This window comes from Balaenoptera borealis (assembly GCF_965194805.1).
Source record: "Balaenoptera borealis genome assembly, chromosome: X".
Taxonomy (NCBI): domain Eukaryota; kingdom Metazoa; phylum Chordata; class Mammalia; order Artiodactyla; family Balaenopteridae; genus Balaenoptera; species Balaenoptera borealis.
The window spans coordinates 117544327-117569326 of NC_138881.1; the positions used below are offsets into that span (position 1 = coordinate 117544327).

Genomic DNA, 25000 nt, shown 5'->3' on the forward strand with positions numbered 1-25000 from the left:
TGCGCTGTCTTGTAGTCACTGACACCCCCACCAGGTGGAAGAAGTGAACTACACGGCGAGCAGGCTGTAGCCACGACATAAGCTGCCACAAAAATTCCGAGAATTGGCCTCAGAGAAATGGAAACAAACTGACCCTGGAACTGAAGATTAAGTGTACCTAAAACAATCAAGATGACGCTGATCAGACCACCGCATGACCAATTTCAAGATGACTGTCAGAGCTGACTGTGCTATTTCTGCATGTAGCCCCTTCTCTCTGTCTATAAAAGCTCTTGCCCACTGGTTGTAGGAGTGGGGGAGTCAGCCTTTGGACAGGAGCCCCCCCTCGCCCCCCTCCCCAGTTGCTGGCTTCCAAAATAAAGCAAACTTTCCTTTCCACCTACCTGGCCTCTTTATTGGCTTTTGAGCGGTGAGCAGCCGGACCCCACTTTTGGTTACATTATTATTATCGTATGTGAAGATCATTTCATGTCAATATATATAGGTCTTCCTCACTCTTTTAAACTGCTGTTTAAACTGTGTTAACAGAATAAGGATATCGTTTATTTTGCCAGTCTTTTACTGGTAGACATTTAAGTTGTTTTCCCAGGGTGTTTTTGGTTGTTATTTTTGTTGCATTTATTTGATTATAAACCATACTGCAGTGAATATCCTACATCTCCATCTTTTTGTGTACAAGTGATATTATTTCTATTGATGAAATGCCTGGGTCAAAGGACTTTCACATTTTAAATCTTAAGAGATACTGTCGAGTTGTTCTCCAAAAGGCCTGTTTCCTCAAAGCCTTGCTAAGACTCGATATTGCTAGACTGCTTATTTATTGCAAATTTGACAGGAGAAAATTATTTCATTGTTATTTTAATTTGCATTTTCCCGATTACTAATGAAGTTTACCTGTTGCTTTTTTTAAAAGTTCATTTTTTCCATTCCGTGTCATTCTGCCTCCTGATTGTTCTCTCCTCTAGTTTCTTCCAGATCCGGGTCATCCTACACAGTGCTACTGAGTTCTCCTAAAGCTACTTCTTATCACTATACTTACCTGATCAAAAACCTTTACTTCAATCTATCAGGTATTTATTTCGTTCCTGTTGTGAGCCATGACCTGTGCTAGGCAAGGAGGGGCAGTGGTGGTTCACGACCCATTATCTGTTTGGTGGCACAGGAAGCTCTTCTCTCGTCTCTCCCCACCCCTCACCTGAGCTATACAACTAGCCCCCAAGTCCAGAACCCTTGAAACCCCTTTTTAAATAACTTTGGAATAATCCTCTCTACACTTGAACTCTGTGGAATCCAAGCTCATTTTTGCTCAGGTATGAAATGCATGGCTATATCCAACAAAATGAGAATGATTCTGAAATTTTCTCTTAACTCAATATTTGCAGAAATGCAATTATGACTCAGTCTGACAATCTCAGCATAACACTGAAGCACAACACTCTTCCCTCACCCATTTGCTGATTGACGCTCTCGTCCAAGCTAGCATTTCAGCCTCCCTTCAGTGGGGCTCCTACCCGATATCAATATCACTCAATTGGATCTCAAATTGTAGAATGCCTTGTTGACCTTGTAAAACCTCTTAGGTGGGCTGTCTCTGGCAATACCAGGATCCAAGCCCTGTACATGGCTGAATCTTTGGAGTCCTTCATTTTGGTCTCAGAGACATCACAAACCTTTTGTTAGCTGGATAATCGCCACGCCCCCCCCACCGCCCCCCTCCATGCCTTTTGAACTGTCATCAGAGTGCATTGTTCAGGAATAGCAATGGAAACAAAATTGCTTTTTAAGAGTGAAGTTTTAAAATGTGTTATGTTCTGCCACTTCTAATTCTAGAAAAGGATTAGTGCTAATCACTTCTTTTTAATATCCAATAAAGCATCTTAGGTGACAATGCTGATGATATGTAGTCTGAACTAAGGGAGGGGAAAACTTCAGTGGGGCTACTCCACAGTAATTGGTATTTCATAAGTTTCATATGTGCCTTTGTGACAGAGATAGTGAGATTTGTTGAAGAGATAAAAGCTCAAAGAAATGGAATTGGCACTTGGCTTTCCAGCTGTCTCTTTCGAAGTATACTACAGAAGTTTTAATAGGTAGAAACTGTTTGAATTTAGATACTATTTGCTGTAAGCTTACCAATATAGTCCTTTTTTGATGTGGTATAGAGATGCTTGTAGCTTGAGCTCAATAGTCATTACCGCCAACAACCGAAGTTTGTTTCACAAACACACTTATTTTGTGTGTCAGTTGGAGGATAGGCAACTCTGGAAAAGTACAGTTCTCTGATCCTCAGCAATCACTGAAGGTGGTAATTAATGAGAAAAAGATCTAGATGGACCAAAATGAATTGCGCTCATTCTGCAAACCGTGCACCAGGATGTTTATACACAACTGCTCAGACCAAGCTGGTAATGCATTATATTCTGTTTTCTTTGCAGACAAAGCTTCAGATTTCTACAACAAAAAGTCTAAGACCTCAGTGATATGAATTAATTTGAACTCAGAAGATTTAAGGCTTAATTAGAATTCTGATCTAAGACAGCAGACTGTGTGAACTGCTTTTGCTAAACTGTACCGTGTAAACATTGCATACTGATGGAGTTTGCTTGTCAACTCAACTGGCATTTCTGTGCAGTAAGCTTGTCTTTCTGTCAGCCAAGTGCATCATGGGAAAAGATCAGCATCTCAAAAGAGTGTGATCTGCATGTGTAAAGAGAGGAGGAAAAAAAAAACCTCAAAGAAAAGGAGCTTTTGCATGTTTTTCAGTTGTTCAAAGGTTAAAAATAATGTCTTCTAACAATGTGCATTTTGGCCCAAGGATAGTGAGGGTTTTCTTTCTAAGAATTGGAAGATAAACTTTTTTTTTTTTTTTAATTTGAGTCATACCATCTGTAACCCTTGGCTAAGTGAAGCATGCCACAGAAAGACCACAGAAAATGAAAAGAATTTAACAATATTTTGAGCTTTTCCCTAATCCCTCCTGTGGAAATCTTTGTTTTCTCATATCTACTACCTCAGCCAATTTATCTAAATCAAGAGGCACTTTTTAAAAAATAAGCAGCAGGATAGCATAGGCAATGTGAAGAGCCTGAGTTGGCTTGTATAGACAAGTTTCAAATCCTGCCTCTGCCTCTGAATCACCTTGAGCAAGTCACTTTATCTCTCTGCACCAGAGTTTCTTATGAAATACTGGCATAGAAAAGCATGTCATATTGATATGAGCGTTAAATGAAATAATGTATGTGAAAGTCCTGGCACTTAATGGGTGATTAAGAAACATCTGTCAAATAATTTGAGACAACAAGTGTTTTAAAAAGTTTGTCTTCTCAATGACATTCTAAGGTCATTGTGATGTCTCTGTTCTATTGTAGGTGGACTTGTTTTATAAGCTCCTAAGACCAGTGGCTAATTTCCTGTGATTCTTCGTTCTCAGCTCTACAGTACGCACAGGGTTTTTAATAAGTGATTTTTGCTTGCCTCTGCTCAGCAAACAAGAACAAATTTCTTCTTCCTCCTTATCCTCTGATCCTTTGACCAGTATTTTCCTCAATGACATTTGTCTGTCAGGTTCAGAGATTGCCTGTTGCAGACAATTTTCGCCAGAGTTTTTTACAGTTATCTGTGAGGGAGTTATTTCAATATAAGCACTGAGGAAGAGGAGAGAGGAAGCCAGTACACCATGGACACCCAAATATTTGTAGAATATATTAGGTGCAGGTGGGACGCAAGCATACACAAAAGGGAAAAGGAATGAGGCAAAGAGAGAAGGGGGTAATAGTAGCTAACACTTATTACAAATATTGAATGTTTAGTACATGCAGATGAGGAAACTGAGGCTTAAAGAAGTAAGTTACTCAAAGTCATACTCAGATAGATCCACAGTCTTTTGTCTGAAGTCAGATATGTTTTAAAATTCAGAAAGTGCTGGATTTTTAGAAAGATATGTTATATGTGTACCATGTATTACATAACATCATCAGCAGGATCAGTGGTAACACCACATAATCAAATGCATTTATCATTGTGCATTGAAAAATATGAATATTCACACCTAGTGAGATAAAGACTATAAGTAGATCCATATTAGTCCAGATCAAGTCACATATTGCTGCCAAATAAGCTACAAAACATCTTTACTTTTCAAAGCTTTTTAGATTATGGAATTTCAGATAAGGAGTTGCAGGCCTGTGGTAGGTAGTGGAGACTAGTAAGAACCCAGATGCGTCAGACTCCAGGGAAGGGCCACTTGCTTGCTATATCAATTCCAAGTTGTTACTGAACAAGGCACTGCAAATTTAGCAGCTTAGCAATGCGAATGTTTTATCTTACGGTTCTGTGGATCAGAAGTCCAAAATGCATCTCCCTTGGCTAAAATCAAGGTATCAGTAGGGATGTGTTTCTTCTGGAGACCAGGGGATAATCTGTTTCCTTGTCTTTTCCAGCTATAGAGGCTGCTCGTATTCCTCGGATCATAGCCCCCTCCTTCATCTTTAAAGTCAGCAATAGCAGGTTAAGTTCTTCTTACATCACATCACTTTGACCTCCTCTTCTGTACTCTTTTCCATATTTAAAGGGCCCTTGTGATTACATTGGGTCCAACCAGATAAACCAGGGTGTCATAGCCAGGGTTCACCAGAGAAACCGAACCCATAGGATTTATGTGTGTGTGTCTGTGTGTGTACCTTGATGCTTCCCTTGCCAGCTTCTATAGTTGCATGAGCCAATTCCAAGAGAAAGAGAGAGAGAGACATTGATTTAAGGGATTGGCTCATGCGAATACAGAGGTTGGCAAGCCCAAAATATGCAGGGTGGACCAACAGGCTGTAGACCAGGGAAGCACCAATGTTGCAGTTCAAGTCTGAAGGCCATCTGCTGAGAATTCTTTCTTGCTTGGAAGAGGTCAGTATTTTGTTCTATTAAGACCTTCAACTGATCGGACGAGGCCCACCCACATCATGGAGGGCAATCTGCCTCACTCAAAGTCAGTCCATTTAAATGTTCATCTCATCCAAAAGTACCCTTGCAGAAACATCCAGAATAATGTTTGATCAAATAACTAGGCACCATGACCCAGCCAGATTGACACATAAAATTAACCATCACACAGGATAATCTCCCTCTCTCAAGGTCAGTGCACTAGCAGCCTTCTTCCATCTTCAGTCTTAATTTTCCCTTGTCACGAAACCTGACATATTGTTATTTCCAGGGATTAGGACATGGATAGCTTTGGGATCATTGTTCTGCCTACCACAGTGTGGTTGTGCAAGCTGTGCACAACATAATTCCAAGGGGACGTGGCTCAAGTAGATTGCAGTTTGAATAGTGATGCAATGTGGAGGTCCTGTTCCAGAGCCCACCTGCCGAAAGATAGCCATTGCACATTTGTCTACCAGGGAGAGAGTATAGTAAAACTTTTTTCCAGGCTCAGCTTCTGGAAAACAAGGTGGTGATGGCTTCTACATTAATATATCAGCTAGTTCCCCAGGAACTGAGACAGGGCCAGGGTTCCTAGGGAAGTATCACCCTGTGGCCCATAGGAGCAGTTGTTAGGGTTTTTGTTTTGTTTTGTTTTTTTGTTTTTTGGCCATGCCGTGTGGCTTGTGGGATCTTAATTCCCTGACCAGGGATCGAACCAGCGTCCCCTGCAATGGAAGTGTGGAGACCTAACCACTGGACCACCAGGGAATTCCCGTTAGGTTTTCAATTCCAAGTCTTCCTCAGGACCAAGCCAGGAGGGTCTCTAGCAGGCTTTTATAACTCAAACAGGATTTCCTCCTCCTGATAAATCTTTGGGCATTTTGTGGAAGGGCAGAGGAGAAAGCCGCGTTCCTGATTATGGGAAACCTGGTGTGAGGTTTCAGAGGAACGGCTCCCAGGCCAGCCTCTGAGGCAGGGAATTCTTAGGTCTGGTGTAGCTGAGTGGGTAATGGGTATCATCTCAATAGCTATGAAGCCATTGGACCTACAGCATCTTTCTGCAGAGGAGCATTTTTCAGGAGAACCAAGAAATTGCTAGAGCATCTTATATTTTTATTGGTTTTTGCACAGATGACAGAAAAACCAAATACCTTCTGAATACTCAAGTCAGCAGAGAAATGCACCCTTATGGAAATTTGCTCTATTCCTATCTCCCCAAAGGAAGCTGAGAAAAAAAACAACACAGGAGGGAAAAATCAGAAAGTCTTTTCAAATGTGCCAGGGCCATTCATACAAACTGTTTCAGGGAATCTAGGAGTAAAGGATCCCTCTTTTGTGGCTGAAGTGAAAAATCTCATTTATCATCATTTGCAAAAGCCCAGTGAGACAAAACTCTGTCTTTTGACCCTTCCAGTTCCTACAGTAAATGGCCACACTCTAGACGTTTCATTGTTGTAAAGAGTAATTACCAAAGATTCTTAGGTAAATTGGTAAAAGTACTACTGTCAGTTTATAATCACTATTTAGTTCTTTGTAGTGTCTCCTGCAACTTCTGTTTCTGGCCTACTATTGCTCAAAGCACAGGCAATACTTCTGGTTTGATGTTGATTGGCTTTAATTAGCAGCCAGAAAGTTCGATCTAGATTAAAACAGTGCTGGTGAACATGGAGAACATGAAGAAAGGTCACCTGGTTAGGCGAGCAAATTGCCACCAAATGGAGGATGTGACCTCAATTTTTCCTTTTGCAGGAAGGACCCATGGCTGACAAGTTCTTGTGAACATAGCAGTTGTTCAAGATAGAGGAATACAAAAAAGAAATATCTGACAGGACTTGGAACTCATAAATCCTTATCTAAATGCCCACTGGGCTGTTTGTTAATGGAATTAGCACAAGTCCTGTCAAGTCTCTGGTAGCACTCCAAAGCCCAAGCTTATTCTATTATACTACATTATTAAATTATGCTCAGTATCTTCTGTTTAATGTATAATACATTTTAGAATGGAGTAAGGGCAATCTGGCTAAATATTATGATTTAAAGCAAAAATAAAAACAACTTATTGCTTAAATGTAAAGGCTTTTGTTGTTGAAAGACCAAACAACATAGAGAAGACATTACTATATGTCATTTATTAACGCAATTTACTACTTTAAGTTGTCCAGATTTTTTTCAGTTGTCAGATAATCATAGTCTGGACAAGTGTCAGTAAAGTTTTTCTGTAAAGAGCCAGATAGCAAGTATTTTAGGCTTTGTGGGACAGACGGTCTCTGTTGCAACTACTCTACTCTGCCACTGTATCATAAAAGCAGCCATAGACACTGAGTAAGTGAATGGGTATGGCTGCGTTCCAATAAACTTTATCGACAAAAACAGCTGGAGGGTCAGATTTGGCCTGTGAGTAGGTTGTAGTTTGTTCACTCCTAGTCTAAGGGACAAGAAATAAACTCAATTGACTAGCTCAATTTTGTTAATATGCTGTAAAAATCAGAGTAATAAAGATCAGTCATCCAATCTGGTGAGACGGTTATAGCTGTCCAAACCATTGTCTCCTCTACACTTTCAATGATCCTGACTTCTTAATGTCTTTGTTTTGTCTCCCTGATGTTCTCTACTGGCTAAGATGCCATAGGATCCTGTGGAAGAGAGGAGAACAATTGGGGATTGGGTGGTCATAGATTAGGGGGCATGGAATGCTTGAAGAAAATAGGATGATTTGGTGTAACTTGACTTATGTACATAGGTATGATTTATCCAATAGTTTTACTTTTTACTCTCTAACAAAGGACAACAAATTACCTAATCAAGACAAAATGGATGTATATTGCCTCCATCACTATTGGCCATGGAGGCCAGACTCCAGCAAGCACTCAGTTCTGTTCTTTTTCTGCTAAAGAAAGCAAGCATTTGGATTATGAAGTTTGAGTGTGTTGACTCTCTCCTTGCTGAGGAAAAGTGCTCCCCTCTCTTAGTATCTCTCATTTTTAACTCAATTTAGTGCCAAGGGCCTGGCTTTAATCTTAAATATCAAGTATACTTATAAAGTCAAGTGCACATATAAATGTCAAGTGAACTATGTAGTTCCTCATCTCCTCTCCTACTGAAGTGTAGAAGGCACCATACGGAAGACCCATGACTCAAGGGTTCCAGTTCTTAATGGAGTTTGTTGTGCTGGAGGCACAGCTATCTAGTCAGCTGTTATATTCACTCTGCAGCCTCACAATGAAATTGGAGCAGTTTTCAGAGCTGGAGTCGATGAACCACATACTTGTTTATAAGGAGTTACATAGAGAGTGCAAGCCCTCTTGCTGAATTTTTTGAAAGAGAATAGGATCAACAGGAAAAACAATTTCAGGGGAAATTGCTTGTGTGCCCGTTGGACAATATTTGAAAATGAATTTTGGATTATCTACTTACTCAAGTGACTGGAACGCTGTTGCCTTCTTATCAGTGAATCCTTCCTGCTTGTGCAAGGGGAAGCGTGGCCACAATTTATATTTTTACTGAAATAGATCCTTTTTTCCTCCAAACCCATTTATTTTTGGTTTTTAAGAAACATGCAAAGGCTCTAATAGTACGTGCTGAGTTTTCTGCACGTGCATGCATTTCTTCCTTTACCCGTTTAGCGTACACTTATTGAGTGTCACCTATGTGTTAGGTGCTGCATAGAAATAGCAGTGAACTCACAGAGCTTACTTTCCAGTGGAGGGGACAGATCTTCAATAAATAATCACCCAAGTAAATAAATAATTAACAACTATGGTAAGTGCTATGAAGGAAAAGTACACTGTGCTCTTAGAGCTTATAATAGGGAGAAATGACCTAGTCCAGGATCAGGGAAGCCTACTCTAAGGAAGTGTCCATTTGGGCCGAGATTGGAGAAATGAGTAGAGGTTCACTAGACAAAGAGTGGGAGGAAGAGCGTGTCAGGCAGAGAACTCTAGATGCAAAGCCCTTGAAATGGGAAAGAGCCCGGAGCCTTGAAAGTAGACCAATGTCTCTCAATGATTGAGGAAGCGAGTAGGAGAGGGACACAAGACTCACTTCTTCATCAACAATTCTGGGGGAACCACTGTGTACAGGCACTGTGGTAGGTACTGGGGATATAATCATGAAAAATAAAATTCCTGCCCTCGTGGAACTTACTTTCTAGTTGGTAAGAGAGATTATAAATGCATGATTCTATATTAATTTAATTTCCTATAGTAATAAATGCTCAGAAGAAGATGAAACTGGGTGGTCAGGGAAGCCTCTCTGAGGAGATGCCATTTGAACAAATAGAATTCAGTCAGATTAGTATCTGGGGGAGAATTTTAGGCAGTGAGATCACCTGGTGTGTCTTTTAGACTATTTTATTTAATGTTCCCAACAACCTCAAGATGCGTATACTAGGTAACTTTTGCTAAGTGAACAGCTTATACATGTCAGGGTAGGACTTAAACCCATCTATCTATTCCTTTCCTCTTCCCATTATGTGATACTGTTCCTTGAGAGGGTATTAAGCCATTCCATACATGCATGAGTCATTTAATCATTTCAGTCAAAATTGTCACATCTGAGAATGGACATACTCCTTAACAAGTATCCTGGATACAGCCCCACGCTGATGCTGATAAAGCCATTCTCACCTTTTTTTTGCTGGAGAATACTCCTTTGGGGCCTGGTATGAGGAAAGCATGTGCTTACTGTATAGTTTGCAGTATGCTTGGAAAAGGTTGTAGAACATACACAGAGTCCGAGAATAATAGGAGACTTAGGTTCTATGCTCCTTCTTCCATTCAATTAGTTGTGTAAACTTAGGCAAGCTACAACCTCCCTGAGTTCCAGTTTCTTCATGTGTAAAATGGCATAATTCTATCTTTCTTGTCTACCTCTCAAGAGTTGTTGTGAATATCCCGTTAAAATGTCCCTACCTTCAAAATACCCAGAATCCATGTATTTCTCACTATCTTCACTGGTCCAACCAGGAATACTTCTTTCCTGGATTGTTGCAATAGCAGCCCAACAGGTCTCCCAGTTCCACCCTTGCCACCCCACCTGCCAACTCAATTCTGAAGGGAGCAACAAGGGTGATGCTGCTAAAAGCAAGGCACATCTTAGTGGGACTTACTATTCTGTTCCAAATCTTCCAGTGGCTCATTAATTCACTTGTAATTAAAACCAAACTCCTAATACTGGCCTACATGTCCATTCATGATCTGCCACCTGTGTTACACTCTGGCCTCACCTCCTCATCTAATGCTCTCATTCACTCTGCTCCAGCCTCTCTGGTTTTCTTGTTATTCCTCAAGCATGATCTCAACTCAGAGGTTTTTGCTTGCTCTTGCCTCTTCCAGGAACACTATTTGGGCAGAGAGCTACACGGCTAACATTCACACTTCCTCAAGTCTCTGCCCAAATGCTACCTTCTCAATGAAGCCTACTATGAGCATCCTATTTAAAATGGCAACCACCTTCCTCACATCTCAGACCCCATTATTCTGCTCTACTTTGTCCTTTTTCTTTTCCATAGCACTACTTATTGTGTAATATAATACATATTTTACTTGTTTATACAGTACCATATAATTTTGTACCAAATGGGAAATTTTTGAGAGTAGAAGTGAGTGCTATTAAATGACACCAGGATAGCAGGTACAAACTGGGACTGCTGGGCTTCACAAGGATAGGGATCTTTGAATGTTTTGTTGTTTGCTTATTTATTTAATGTGCCAGTAACAGTGCCTGACATGGTAGGTTATCAATACATATTTTTGAGTAAATGAATGAATACTACATATGAAAGATGTTTATAAGATATAAAGTACTACAGACATGTATTTTAGTTATTCATTTTACTCAGTCTATCTCTATATATGTACATAGATACATATATTATGTGAAATACATCTATATTCCATCTATATACCAAATGTATATTTAATACCAGTAAGCTTTTACCACTTTATCCCTTTTATTCCTTAGGATAGAGTAAAAGATAAGTTTTGCCATATATTTTATATGTACTTTAAAATATTGAAGAGTGGTTTGAAAATAAACATGATGTAGGGAAAATTATTACAAGTAGGTTGAAAGGTGCTGTTTATTAAAAAGATTTTTTCCCCAGAGGGCACATCTCTCTGCTGAGGACTTACAGGTACTGACAGTCACGTCAAGGAGTTGTTGATGTGGCTTGACTGAAAATTAGTTTGATGCGTATATGAGGCTGTGCAGTGGAAGGCAAGGCAACTTCCATTCCTACAGAAGAGAAGGTACAACATCTGTTAATTGGGGAGTGGATGGGAAGCATGGATGGAGTGGAGTGAGCCCCTGCAAAAGTTGAGCAGCTTAGCTCAGAAGTGATGTCTGGTAAGGAGACGCTCAATTCGATTAATGATTGAAATGTGACTTAACTAATGTCAGGCTGTATAAAGCGCTTGGCAACAGCTGGAAACAGCCATTTCTCTATTTTTACAATGATCTGCATCCATTCATTGCTCCGTCTGCTCTCTTTATTGACCTGCTCTTGAATAAATTTCTGGCAGAAACGAAAATGCAATGTGCTCTTATCAAAGTTAATGAATGAACTGAATCCAAATGTGAAATGGTTTATATTCCATTTTGCTTATTCTGTAGTTTTGGAAATGCTTAGATGAATAAGAGTGTGCAATTTACTTGTAAAGCCAATGCAAAAATCAATAGATAAGCTTTCATGCTTCCTTTCTTAGTTGATGGTATTGATGATGATGATTAAATTAGATAGTTTCCTTTTAACCAAATTTAAAAACAATAAGGCTTCGTTGCACTTCCGTCTTCCTCTCCCTTTTGGTAAATCAGGTTTGGCTGAGTTGGCTTCTCATGCTTCCCATCCCACAACACCTGAAATACCTTTTCTGTCCATAGTGCTTTTCTTATATTCCAAGTGTGTGTCACAGAACATAGGCAGAAAAGTTCACTGGGTTCAGCTGGATCATGAAAAAAGACAACATTTCAACATTTAATCTTCTCTTCAGGCATTTAAGAAATCATGGTCAAGATCAAAATGGAAAGAGGTAAAACGTTTACAATTCCAGCAATGGAAAAGAGAGGAAGGAGAACATCTGTTTCTCATCTTCTTTTTAGACCAGTGCTTGAGTTCTTTTCAGAGTTTTCAGCCTTGGGAAGCCTCTAGTTCACATTCATTCTCAGCTTTTGTGGTTCGTATCACCCAAGCTTGCAAAGTCAACTGATTACTTTAAATATTAGAGGGTACTTAAATTAGAAAAAGCAAGCTTGAGCAGAGCTGGACATACAGCAGGAAATCAATATATGTGTTAATTTAATGTGGAGTGATTGATATCTTCTGTAAGCATATTCATCTGCCAATTCATCTCTCCTGTCTGATGCCTGGTAGCCTCCTAAGATTTGAGCAGCTAGAGAGGAGATACAGATGTGTGAGTTTCATAGTCACAGACTCAAATATATAGAAACATAACTTACTTCATTTTTCTGTTAGTGAATTCGTTTTCTTTCTCAGGTGCCTAGTCTACTTTATAGCAGTAGAAGACAAAAACCACAACCATAACAACAACAATAAAAATCTTAATCTAGTTATTTCCAGGTAAACTCAGTCCAAAGCTGTGATGTCTTAGTTAATACAAATGAATAATTCAGCCAACATTCAGATTTAAAACATCTTCTCACATTTTCTCTGTCTCCTTCATCTCCTTGCAGTTTCTTTTAAGCTTCTGAGCATGGTGATCATGTTTGTGGGGACTCGTGTTTATGAAGCTGTTATATGGCTCTAAAGGCACGAAGCTCATTTCTTTTACTTATATTCCATGACCTTGAAAGAACTTGGTGAAAATTAAAGCTGGTCAGCAAGTCCAAGAATCCAGTGTGGTGACCAGAAGCCCCACTGCCCAAGCTCATGCATTCAAGAGATGCCAAGCCCTTGGAGCCTAGCCTCTTGTTAATGTTTACTGTATTTCATTAACCAAAATAATTTAAAACAATGATTCATTCATCCAGTATTTTTTGAGCAGCTGCTTAGTGCATATAGCACTGGAGAGAGAGCTACGAAGAAGAGGAGCAAGGTCCCAGCACCCACGGAGCTCACAGTCTACTGGTTAAGGTAAATGTTAAACCAAAATGTAAAATGAGATTCATGCCAAAAGAGAAACGAGATTACTTTGAGAGTATGTAATAGGGAGGCCTTGCCTGGCCTGAGAGGTCAGAGAAAACCTTCTCAATGAAGCGACATTTAAATGGAGAGCTCAAGAAAGAATAGAAATCAGCCACATTTAGAGAAGCCATTGGCCTTGGTTCCAGTAAATCTGCAAGCTACTCTCATCCTAGACTGTAACATCCTCTTGTATCTGTTCTAGCTACTAAACCACAGGCCTGCTTAGAAGAACCCTAACCCTAACAATTCTTCCATCCCCCAGGTAAGATAAAATGGCTGGCCAAATAATTATTTGTGTCTTTAACTGATAAGTCTTTTCTACTTCCATGTCACCTCTTCTATTTCAGCTGTGAGAAATGGGGCTAAAATGAACCCAGGAGGAAGTTGACATATTGGCCCAGAGAAACAAAGGAGCCCAAATGTCTTGCCTCTAAGTTCAAAAACTAAGAGTTCAAGTATAAAGACGCAGACGTAGTGAATGGACTTGAGGACACGGGGAGGGGGAGGGGTAAGCTGGGAGGAAGTGAGAGAGTAGTGTTGACATATATACATTACCAAATGTAAAATAGATAGCTAGTGGGAAGCAGGTGCATAGCACAGGGAGAGTAGCTTGGTGCTTTGTGACCACCTAGAGGGGTGGGATAGGGAGGGTGGGAGGGAGACGCAAGAGGGAGGAGATATGGGGATATATGTATATGTATAGCTGATTCACTTTGTTATACAGCAGAAACTAACACAACATTGTAAAGCAATTATACTCCAATAAAGATGTTAAAAAAAAAAAAGATTCAGACACACACGGGAACAACCCGTTCTCCTTACTCCTTCAAACTCACCAGAAAAACCCCTTGAGCTGAGGAGAGTAGAAGGACAACTTAGAGTGGAAAGCCAAAGATTTGTCACCATTCTTCACAGAGCTGGGATGGGAAAGGAGAGAAGCGTGAGCGTTGGAGAGAGGATGTCACACCATCCTGGTGTGACAAAGTACAAATAATGTCACACTCATGGGTGACATGGGCAAAAAGAGGGTATAAGAACACTCATGCAGCTTTGGCAGCTCCAGAGTTTCCATGGGTACCCAGTGGGGCATAAAAGTTGGCAAAGAGAAGTAGTGGTATGCCCAGTGTCCCAGGGCTATGATGAAAGAACAGGGCAGCTCTGCCCACCCCACAACCCAAGACCCCCTCCCTGGAATCAGAGGATACAGTTACATAGTGGCCACGTGGCAAAGAGAGAATTGTCATATGCAGTTTAGACCATGGAGACACCTGTATGAGAGGTATGCAGAATAAAATAAGATGTCATTACACTATAAGAATGGTGGCTCAGATGAAAACGTACAAGAAGAATCCTGAATTAACTCAGATGGTAGAAATTAGTTCAAGTAATTTAGCTGTGAACTTGAAGGATGAAGCAGTTTGAAGACTTTCATCTATTCAAATTACATAATGATGATGGAAGAATGATGTAAGGGTGTAACTTGAACTTATAAGAAACCAACCCCAGTTGAAGGATATGGACCTAGAGTTCCCTGGCACCACTTTTAGAGGCCCACTAGATTTTTTTTTTAGATTTTTTCAGAGGCCCACTTTATACAATTGCATACAAATAGAGTCTCCCTGGAATGTTGTTGCCTCTGTTACTCCATCCCACTCTCACATCTGTGGCTTGTAAGTGAGCATAGTGTCTTTAAAATCTTAGGGAGGATTGGAATAAAATATAGAGATAATGAAGTGGATCAAACCCATGGTATTAATACCAGTATGTGAAGCTCAGAATAATGTGTGTACAGTTGGTATTTAATTTGCTTGTGATGTTGAAGAGAATGTGGTATATTTTAGTGACAGTTTGAACAGGTCCCAATTTTAAAATGTCATTAACTTATGATTTTTATTAAAGTATGTAAGATATTTTGAGTACATTTATTTTTTAATGCACTAGAATGTTTAAGAGAATTTGATATTCTTTATATTTACAAATTTGACTAATTAAATATATGAGTTGTTCAAGCAAGTAGTAAGGTTTTGATTGTTGCGATCATAAGTACACCTAGTCAGGTATATGAAGTGCTTAAAAAGAAAATCAGATATACTAAACTTTGCACTTTGAAATGTTGAAGAGAATTGAGGTAACTAAGTTTACAAACAAGATTAAGCAGAATTTAGTCTGTTCAGCCTGAGATGATCTAGCATTAATTGAAGGCTGTCTTGCAGGTGATTGACAAAATATACTAGATTTATGGAATAGACTACGATTTTCAAATTGGATTTAAAGGCCAGGAGAAACTACTTTTTATTTTGTAATTTTAATAAGTTAATATAAAACCAAATAACTGCAAATACTGTTTCCTGCACACAAAAGGTCCCTCTTAGACATCAAAAATTCAGTGATGGAACCTAGTCATTCCCCCACAGACCATCTCAGTCACACTCTCAGGGAGCACTGTATATTTCCTCTATCAAGAATCAGACTAGTAGGAGGAGAAACTGAAGGCTGGCCACCCAAGATGCCACTCTCGACTCCATCTCCCTCGCCAATCTCCCATGAGAGAGGATGGAAAACCCAAAATGTCACTTTCCCTGTCTTCTTCCCAGCAAACGGTAGCCCGTGACTCATTCCTGCTAAGAGGAAGTTTTGGAGGACTTTCTGCTCTCTTCATAGCTCTCTCTCCAGTGCCTAATGCTCTATTTGACACTGAGTAGCTGCTCAAAAAATATTGAGTGAAAAAGAATAGGTATATGTATATGTATAACTGAATCACTTTGCTGTACACCTGAAACTAACACATTGTAAATCAACTATACTCCAATATAAGATAAAAATTTTTAAAAACATTGAATAAATGGATCATTGTTTTTAATTATTTTGGTTAATGAAATACAGTAAACATTAACAAGAGGCTAGGCTCCAAGGGCTTGGCATCTCTTGAATGCATGAACTTGGGCAGTGGGGCTTCTGGTCACCACACTGGATTCTTGGACTTGCTGACCAGCTTTAATTTTCACCGAGTTCTTTAAAGGTCGTGAGATGCAGGTGAAAGACATGAAATTCAGGATGTGAGGGTCTGTCTTAGCATACACAAAATGTGACATCTTCAGTTTCCAGGGAAGAGGACATTTTCCTATTGCTGTCAATCAAAAACACAGTGTTATTTTCAGTGCTTAGATAAATAGATTAAATGGAGTGATTTTACTGCTGTGTTAAAACTTGTTAGTTGAGAAACACTTTTACAAACTGTAAATGGAAATTGAGATGAATCTAAGGCTTCCTTTCATTTTGCAAAGCAGGTGAATCTTCCAGGATTTACTTTCTTCCTGACATTCTTTTATATAATGCATTTGAACAGACTTAAGATGAAACAGAGATTTTTCATATCTTTTGACCCTGAGCCATTTATGAGAGAGGCTTTTAAAACATGAATATTTTTGGCTCTAACAACTGCACCTTTGAAATGGCATGAAACACAGTGTTTAGACTGCAAATATCACTGACATTTCAAAAGTGCAAACAATGTTTAATAGCATAGCAGAAAATTTATTGCTTCTGCATGAACATAGGTATTGCTTAGGAGTTTATGGTATTTAAGAGTTAAATAAATCAGTGGAAGACTCACTATAGACTAGCTCTATGTAACCAGAGGTAGGTATAATAATTAGGAGGACTGTGAAACTCTTTTAATGCTTCAGTAAATACGCCATGTATCTGTGGCAGCCTGCTGTTCTCTGAGCCCAGATTGCTGCTTTGTAGGTAGGTATCAATCTTCACTACTTGCTGTGTTCAGCCTTTCTGAATCTGTGATCAGGTTCCATCTGTTCAGCTGTATTTGTTAGTGTGTTTTCTTATGACATAAATCCTTCAAAAATGTTCATCTCCAAGTGGTGTCATGATACCTGCTGGGTTATATTTGTCAGACACTGTAATAGTATAATAGTCTTTAACCACAGAGAACAGTAAGTAAAATATGCAAAACAAAAAGTTGTGTATTTCCGCTGAGGCCAGGGCTGCCTTGGGAGTCAACAGTGGCGCTCCTGGCAGATTGGTCAGAAGGGATGGTAATTATGAAAGATGGCCATGGCTTGGGAGGTACCCTTGACTCAGGATAGGTTACGTGAGCTCACTAAGCATTTCTGAGGCTTCCATCCTGGTATTATGCTGCTTAGTGTCTGGTCACAGGAAATAAAGTTGGAGAGAAATGACTGCAAGTGGCAGTGCAATAGGTGTAACATCCAGGGACTACCACTCTTCGTTAAGGGAAGAATTTGGTGATTCCTTAAAGATGGAAAAAATGCTTTTAAAATTTGGACAGATTTTAACGTCGAAAGATGTGATGCTCTATTACCTACTACCTTTTTCAAGTTTTTATGCCCATATTTTTCTACAGTTGATTTTCCTGTTACAGGGTCTTTTCCATGCTTTTATATACTTTGAGAAAGTAATATTGGAAAATAATTTTTACTGTAAAAATGATTTGAAAATCTTGAAGCAGATTGTCCAAGAGACAAGAATTTCCAACAATTTATTCTTATTTAAGAAGGCATAGAGCATTAGACCTGGAAAGGACAGTTCCCCTATTTCACAGGTTAATTTTTTTTTCAAGAAACATTTACTGAGTGCTTACAGATAAGTAAACTAGAGCTCAGAAAGGTTAATGACTTTGCCATATTGAGACAATCAGGCCCATATTCTCCCCTTTTTATTTTGTATACATAAACTTTTATGCCACTGTTTACCAATATTTTGTATTTCTGTTCCATCCTTTATTTTGTACTATGAATTTAATCATTGTTATTATTTTATATAATGTTCATTTAGATTGATCTCATGTTTAACAATTGCCCACTGTATCTTCTCACATCTCGGATCTTCTGTAATCATTTTCCTTATACCTTAAGTTCATCTTTTAATAGTCATTTTAGTGACGCTACATATATATATATGCACACATACACACATATAATGGCTTTATGATTCTTTCTCCTATTTTGCAAGTATGTTTTCATGCCATTTATTCATATTCATTAATTCTTCCATTCATTTATACAACAAATTTTTGGGGTGTGCCTACTCTAGACAGAATTTGTCTTACGTGCTGGTGAACTGAAAGGTGAACAAAAATTATCATGGCTGCCCTCCTCATAGAGCTTAAGTCTGGTGGAGGAGAAAAACATTAAAGAAATTATCACATAAATACATAAGTTCAACATAACAAGAGAGAATAGCAAAGGACTTAACATAAATCCCCAAATGGGGATAGAAAGGAATGGTCAAATAAGACCTCTTTAAGAAAAAAGAAGTTTATTATTATTTTTATTTATTTATTTATTTTTGGCTGCGTTGAATCTTCGTTGCTGTGCGGGCTTTCTCTAGCTGTGGCGAGCGGGGGCTACTCTTTGTTTCAGTGCATGGGCTTCTCACTGTGGAGGCTTCTCTTGTTGCAGAGCATGGGCTCTAGGTGCACGGGCTTCAGTAGTTTTGTCACGCGGGCTCAGTAGTTGTGGCTCGCAGGCTCCAGAGTGCAGGCTCAGTAGCTGTGGCACACGGGCTTAGTTGCTCCGTGGCATGTGGGAACTTCCTGGACCAGGGCTCGAACCCGTGTTCCCTGCATTGGCAGGCGGATTGTTATCCACTGTGCCACCAGGGCAGTCTGAAAAAAGAACTTAAAATTGAAACCTAAGCATGATGTGAGTGGATGGTGGGGAAAAGTCTTCCATGCAGTGGGAACAGTAAGCACATGTCTCTGAGGCAGAAAAGAGCTTGATTCTTTCAAGACACAAAAGAAAGTCAGGAGGGCTAGTGTGTAGTAAATAGGGAGGGGTAACGAGATGAAGCTGGAAATGTAGGAGGAGGCTAGATAGCTAGACAATTCAGGGCTATGTAGACCAAAATGGAAGCCATTAAAGCTTCCAAGTAGAGGAGTGACATAGTTGGTCCAAATTTATATGTGTATATATATACACATTCTGCGCATGAACTTTTTAATCTTAATTTCATTTAGGTATTGTATCTAAAAATATATGTAACTTATATGTTAGTTTGGAATAATAATAATAAAAGGAATAATGAATACCTCTGAACCTACTATCCAATTTTGGATACAGAGGATGACCAATACCTTTATTTTTGATGTTAACTGTGAATTCTTCCCCAATCCCCTTCCCCTGTTGTATTCTCCACATTACTATTCTAAATTTTGTTTTTATCATTTCTTTGCTCTTTCCTTTTTACAAGTAGTTTTACCATATATGTATAATCTCTAAATAGTATAGAGTTTTGTTTGTTCTCGAGCTTTATAAAAATGACATCACACTATATGTACAACTTGTTTTTTAAAAATTCAACATTATATTTGTAGGATGCATTCATGTTGATAATTTGGCTGCAGTCATGCATTTTCACCACGGTATAATATTTTGTTTTGTGACTATTTCACAATTGGTTCATTTTACTGTTGATGGACCTTCAAGATGTTTACAAGTTTCTTGTTGTTATGAACATTCTTATACATGTCTCTTGGTTAAAATGTTCGAGAGTTTCTAGGGTGTATATTTAGGAGTAGAACTGCTTGGCCATAGTCTGTGAGCATGTTTAGCTTTGTAAAATTATGTCATATTGTTTTCCATTTAACACTTCCACCAGTATTATATTCATTCTTCTTGTTTCACATCTTCACCTGCAATTGGTATTTTAAATTTTTGCTCGTACTGTATGGATGAAATGCTATCTCATTTTGAACTTAGTTTGCATTTCCATGATCACCAATGAAGTTCAGTTGTTTTCAGGATTATTGACCATGTTCACTCTCACTTTTGTGGAACATCTGTTTGGTTTTTACTCATTTAAAAAAAATTGTTTATTTTTATTTGTGTCATTGATTTTGCACTTCTTTATATGTTTGGATACTAATAAGGATATTTTTCAGTTTATTTCTTACTTTTTTTAAAAAATAAATTTATTTCTTTATTTATTTTTATTTTTGGCTGTGTTGGGTCTTCGTTTCTGTGCGAGGGCTTTCTCTAGTTGCGGCAAGTGGGGGCCACTCTTCATCGCGGTGCGCGGGCCTCTCACTATCGCGGCCTCTCTTGTTGCGGAGCACAGGCTCCAGACGCGCAGGCTCAGTAGTTGTGGCTCACAGGCTTAGTTGCTCCACGGCATGTGGGATCTTCCCAGACCAGGGCTCGAACCCATGTCCCCTGCATTGGCAGGCAGACTCCCAACCACTGCACCACCAGGGAAGCCCTATTTCTTACTTTTTCACTTTCCTTATCATGGATGTTTTGATGACCAGAAGTTATCAACACTAAGGTAGGTTGAATTTTTCAATGTTCTATTTTATGGTTTGTGTGTGTGTGTGTTTCAACAAGTCCTTCTCTACTCAGAGGTCACAAAAATAGTTTCCTGTGTTTCCTTCTGTAAGTTTTATTATTTGTATTTTTCCTGCCTTATTGAGGCATAAATGACAAGTAAAAATTTTATATATTTAAAGTATACAGTGTGATGACTTGATATACATATACATTATAAAATGATTACCACAATCAAGGTAATTAACACATCCATCACCTCATATAGTTACCAATTTTTTGTGTGTGTGTGCAGTGAGAACGCAAGATTTACTCTCTTTGCAAATTTAGATTATACAACACAGTATTATTAACTATAGTCATCATGTATACATTAGACCCCCAGAATTTATTCATGTTATAACTGAGTTTGTACCTTTGACCAATATTTTCCCATTTCCCCCACCTCTAGCTGCTGCAACCACTATCTTATGAGGTCGACTTTTTCAGATTCCACATATAAATGCTATCATATAGTATTTGTCTTTCCGTGTCTGGTTTATTTCACTTAGCATAATGTCCTCCTGGCTCAACCCTGTTATCACAAACAGACACTTTAGTTGTTTCCTTATCTTGGCAATAGTGAATAATGCTGAAATAAACATGGGAGTGCAGATATCTCTTCAAGATACTGATTTCATTTCCTTAGGATATATGCACAGAAGGTGGGATTGCTGGATCACATGATAGTTCCATTTTTAATTTTTTAAAGAACCTCCAGATGGTTTTCCATAGTGTATGCACCAATTTACATTCTCACCAATAGTGCACAAGGGTTCCCTTTTCTCCACATCCTTGCCAACACTTGTTATTTCTTGTCTTTTTGATAATAGCCATTCTGACAAGTGTGAGGTGATATCTCATTGTACTTTTGATTTGCATTTCTCCGATGATTAGTGATGTTGAGCATTTTTTCATGTGTCTGTGGGCCATCTGTATGTCTTCTTTGGAAAAATGTCTATTCAAGTGTTTTGCCCATTTTTGAATCATTAAAAAAGTTTTTTGTTTTGCTATTGAGTTTTATGAGTTCCTTTTATATTTTGTATATTAACCTCTTATCAGATATATGTTTTGAAAATATATTTTTTCTGTTCTGTAGGTTGACTCTGAAACCGAGTGAGGCCCTCTGGGGCTCCTGGGCATGGAGGCCCTTTTCGTCCCCCCATTTCTTATAAGCAAGACTCTAGCCCCCACGACCTTCCCTGAGTTCCAAAGGGAGGATTCGAACAGTTGCTAATCAAGGGAGGAACAGCCAAGAAACCACCTGAGGCAAGATTAAAGGGACCAGAGAAGCTCATCAAGATTAGGAGGCCAACCACCTGAGACTAGATTAAGGGAGTGCCAGCCCTACACACACCCTAATCTTGTTAGAGACTCCATCTTTGAACCACTGTTATAAAACCCTTCATCAAATCCTCTGGGGTTGGGACACATAGTTTTTTGAGGCAGAAGCCTGGTATGTTCCCCTTTGCCTGGCAAAGCAATAAAGCTGTACTTTTCTACTTCACCCAAAACTCTGTCTCCAGGATTTGATTCGGCACTGGTGCACAGAGAGGCCAAGCTTTTGGTAACAACTTTTCACTCTGTTGATTATTTCCTTTGCTGTGCAGAATCTTTTTAGTTTGATGAAATCCCATTTCTCTATTTTTGCTTTTTTTGCGTGTATTTTCAGTGTCACATCCAAGAAATTATTGGCAAGACCAATGTCATGAAGATTTCCCCTATATTTTCTTCTAGGAATAGTATACTTTTAACTCTTTAATCCATCTTGAGTTGATTTTTTGTGTGTGGTGTAAGATAAATTGAACAAGTTGGGTTTACTTATTATTCATGCAGCAGGGGAGAACATGCACCTTGGGGAACCCTGGGGCTTCTCAGGAAGATGGTGTTAGATATGGCTTATTTTGGGCTATGGGATTGAGTTAGGTGATTTGGGGGAGAGTTTAAGAAAGCAGGGCTTTTCTCTAGATTGGGTGATATCAGGAAGTGGGGGTGATTTTAATGATTGGATATCTTAGTAAATCATATCTAAGAGGAATGAAAACTAACACACGCTAAAACTGTAATTGGTATAGAAGCAGCAGTCACATTAGCGAAGTTAGGGATATTTGGTCATTTTTGCGTTTGTACAATGTTTACTTTTTGTCAGTGTTCATTTGATTATTGAGTGGTTGTGTTTTTGTCTTGATCCATCATGGTCACAGAGTAACCTTGTTTGATGCTAATGTTCTGTGAAATTGTTCATGTTCAACAGGAGACTACCAAGACCTTGCTCTGTCAGGCCAGCTCCTAACAACACCCAGACCTACTGATAGCACCAGGCCAGCTCTCTGACATCAGAGCTGCTTTTCTCTTAAACTGTGTACTACAAAGGGCAGAATAAATTTTGGTGAACAGCTACTCATCTCTTACATACTGACTAGAAATTTATAATGATATACATCTGATAGGCAGATTTGTGAATTTCTTCAGCAACTCTCAGCTATTCTTATAAAATTCCTCATTGTGTATATCCCTATTGCACGTGCTATGTACCAATGCCTGCAGTCAGTGAGAAAGAGTGACAAGGAGTTGCTGAATGATTGCCATGAAGAGTGGGAGCGGCTAGCATAACTGGACGACATGAACCCCAAAGGAACTAGATTTTTTTTTCCCACAAAAGAAGTAGATGAAAATAACTGTCTTAAAGTGGCACTTTAAAAGTGGTAAGTGGGGTTTGGGAGACAAAATAACTCCCACTTAGTGGACTGAAGGGAAGGCAGTGTCTTCAGAGGACAGCTAGATTCAAATGATGTTTACATGATGAAATGATCAATTGACAAGAGGTTTAGGACTTTCTACTCAAAATTTGTCCCACTGACCAGCATCATTATCATCTGGGAGCTCGTCAGAAGGGCAGAATCTCAGGTCCCACTCCAGAGCTAGTGCAGCAGAATCTGCATTTTAACAATATCCAGGTGATTCAAATGCACATTAATGCTGGTGAAGCACTAGCTGAGGATCTAGAGAAGCTTGCTGAACATAGACTGGGAATTCCAAAGGACATACTGGAAGGCTTGGGGCTGAGAATAGCGGCAGGAAAGGTTGAGTGAGCAGAGAAGTTGAAAAGAGAAATACAGAGATAAGAACACATACTTTCTTTACCCCTTCAGGCTGCCTCTCACTCTCCGTTCCTTCCTCCAGCTCTCAGAATCTGGTGGATCTTTTCCATGTCACTTCACTGAACTCAGTTGTTTCTAGCAGTTTGTCTAAAATGAATGATTACAGTGTTGTTATTTTCCTCCCAATTTTTCTATTTTCCAAATTTCTTACAATGCTCACGTTGCTTTCATAGCAGGACAAAATAACATAAAATATGTATTAAGGAAGTACAAGGGTTAAAATGTTAGGCTGTGCCATGATTTGCTATTCTGCAGGAGCTAGCCTATCAGCTGTTATCTGTCAGCTGACCCATTTACAACCTCCAGTTCTTTAGAAATCAGTACTATCTCTGGAGATAAGAATACGACCTGTAGTGTCAACTGAAGCTTCACAATTTTTCTCCTGGCTGCGACTTTTCCTATCTGATTTGGCTACCTCTGTGGTGCAGAGCATACCTGAAACAACCTCTGTTAATCATATGGTCAAGGATAGCTCACTGATCCTGCAGAGATATACGAGGGTTGGGTAAAAGCAATAAATACAGAAGAGAATGATGGGTTTTGAGAAGGCACCCACAAAACACAACTGTTTAGAGACTTTCATATAATACTTTTATTCTCATATGCTTTAAACAGTCGTTTGAGCCATGCGCCTATAGCATATGCTGTCTTTTGATGCCAATTGGAGTCTTTTCATACCATTCAGAAAGACATTTCATTCTCCTGTAGCACAAAATATATATTTAGCCATTCTATGACTCAGAGTTACAGTACCCTTCAACAGTGCCACCTCCTCTGCTGGAAGCAGCTGAACTTCTTTTATAGATTTCTTTATCACCCAGCTTGCAGCACTTAAAGAGATTCTTATCGCTTGACCCTTTTTCATACCCTATTCACTAAAAAAAACACCTACTATGAACCTCGAAATGGCACAAAGTTTTTAATTTAAATCGAAGTAAAATGTGACCTTCCTTGTGAAGCAATGATTGCTAATCAGACCAGATCTTATGAGATTTTTGTAATGGGATAAATAAAAATCAGAATAAGCCTACCTGCGGGAGGAAAGATAGTATCAGGTAAAATGCTGGTATAAGAGTTATCTAAAGTTGATGACAGTATCTAATCCCAGTTTTTGTATCATCCACTGTTAAATATACAGTGTCTTTCATTGGGCAAAAAGCGCTTCATTAAAAATTATTTCTTCTTAAACAACCTATGTAAGAGTGGTACATAATTATACTAAACTGACTCTGTTTGGTAAAGGTTAATGCTGAAAAGGGTCCCAAATGATGCCCCTCCTTTTGGAATGAACAATGGTTTCCCTACCAGTGTTTCTCAAGGTGTGGTATAAAGAATTGTGTCCATGATAACAGTCACTTGGGGGTGCCCGTTCAAAACACAAATTCCTAAACCCTAACTCAAACCTACTGAATCAGATTTTCCAGGAAGAGACTTGGTCACCTGTA

General features: G+C 39.0%; 2 long non-coding RNA genes across 3 annotated transcripts in view; both read left to right on the top strand.

The window, feature by feature from the left end:
* LOC309620134 overlaps window positions 1–25000 on the top strand; it is a 687819-nt gene that overhangs the window by 208235 nt on the left and 454584 nt on the right. The gene's annotated exons all lie outside the window — the stretch shown is intronic.
* The window catches only part of LOC309620116, a 424458-nt gene continuing 399458 nt past the window's right edge, over window positions 1–25000 (top strand). For both annotated transcript variants that reach the window (XR_014239420.1, XR_014239421.1), the window contains exon 1: window positions 1–25000. This exon is cut by the window's right edge and continues 31865 nt beyond it. This is a non-coding gene — a long non-coding RNA (uncharacterized lncRNA).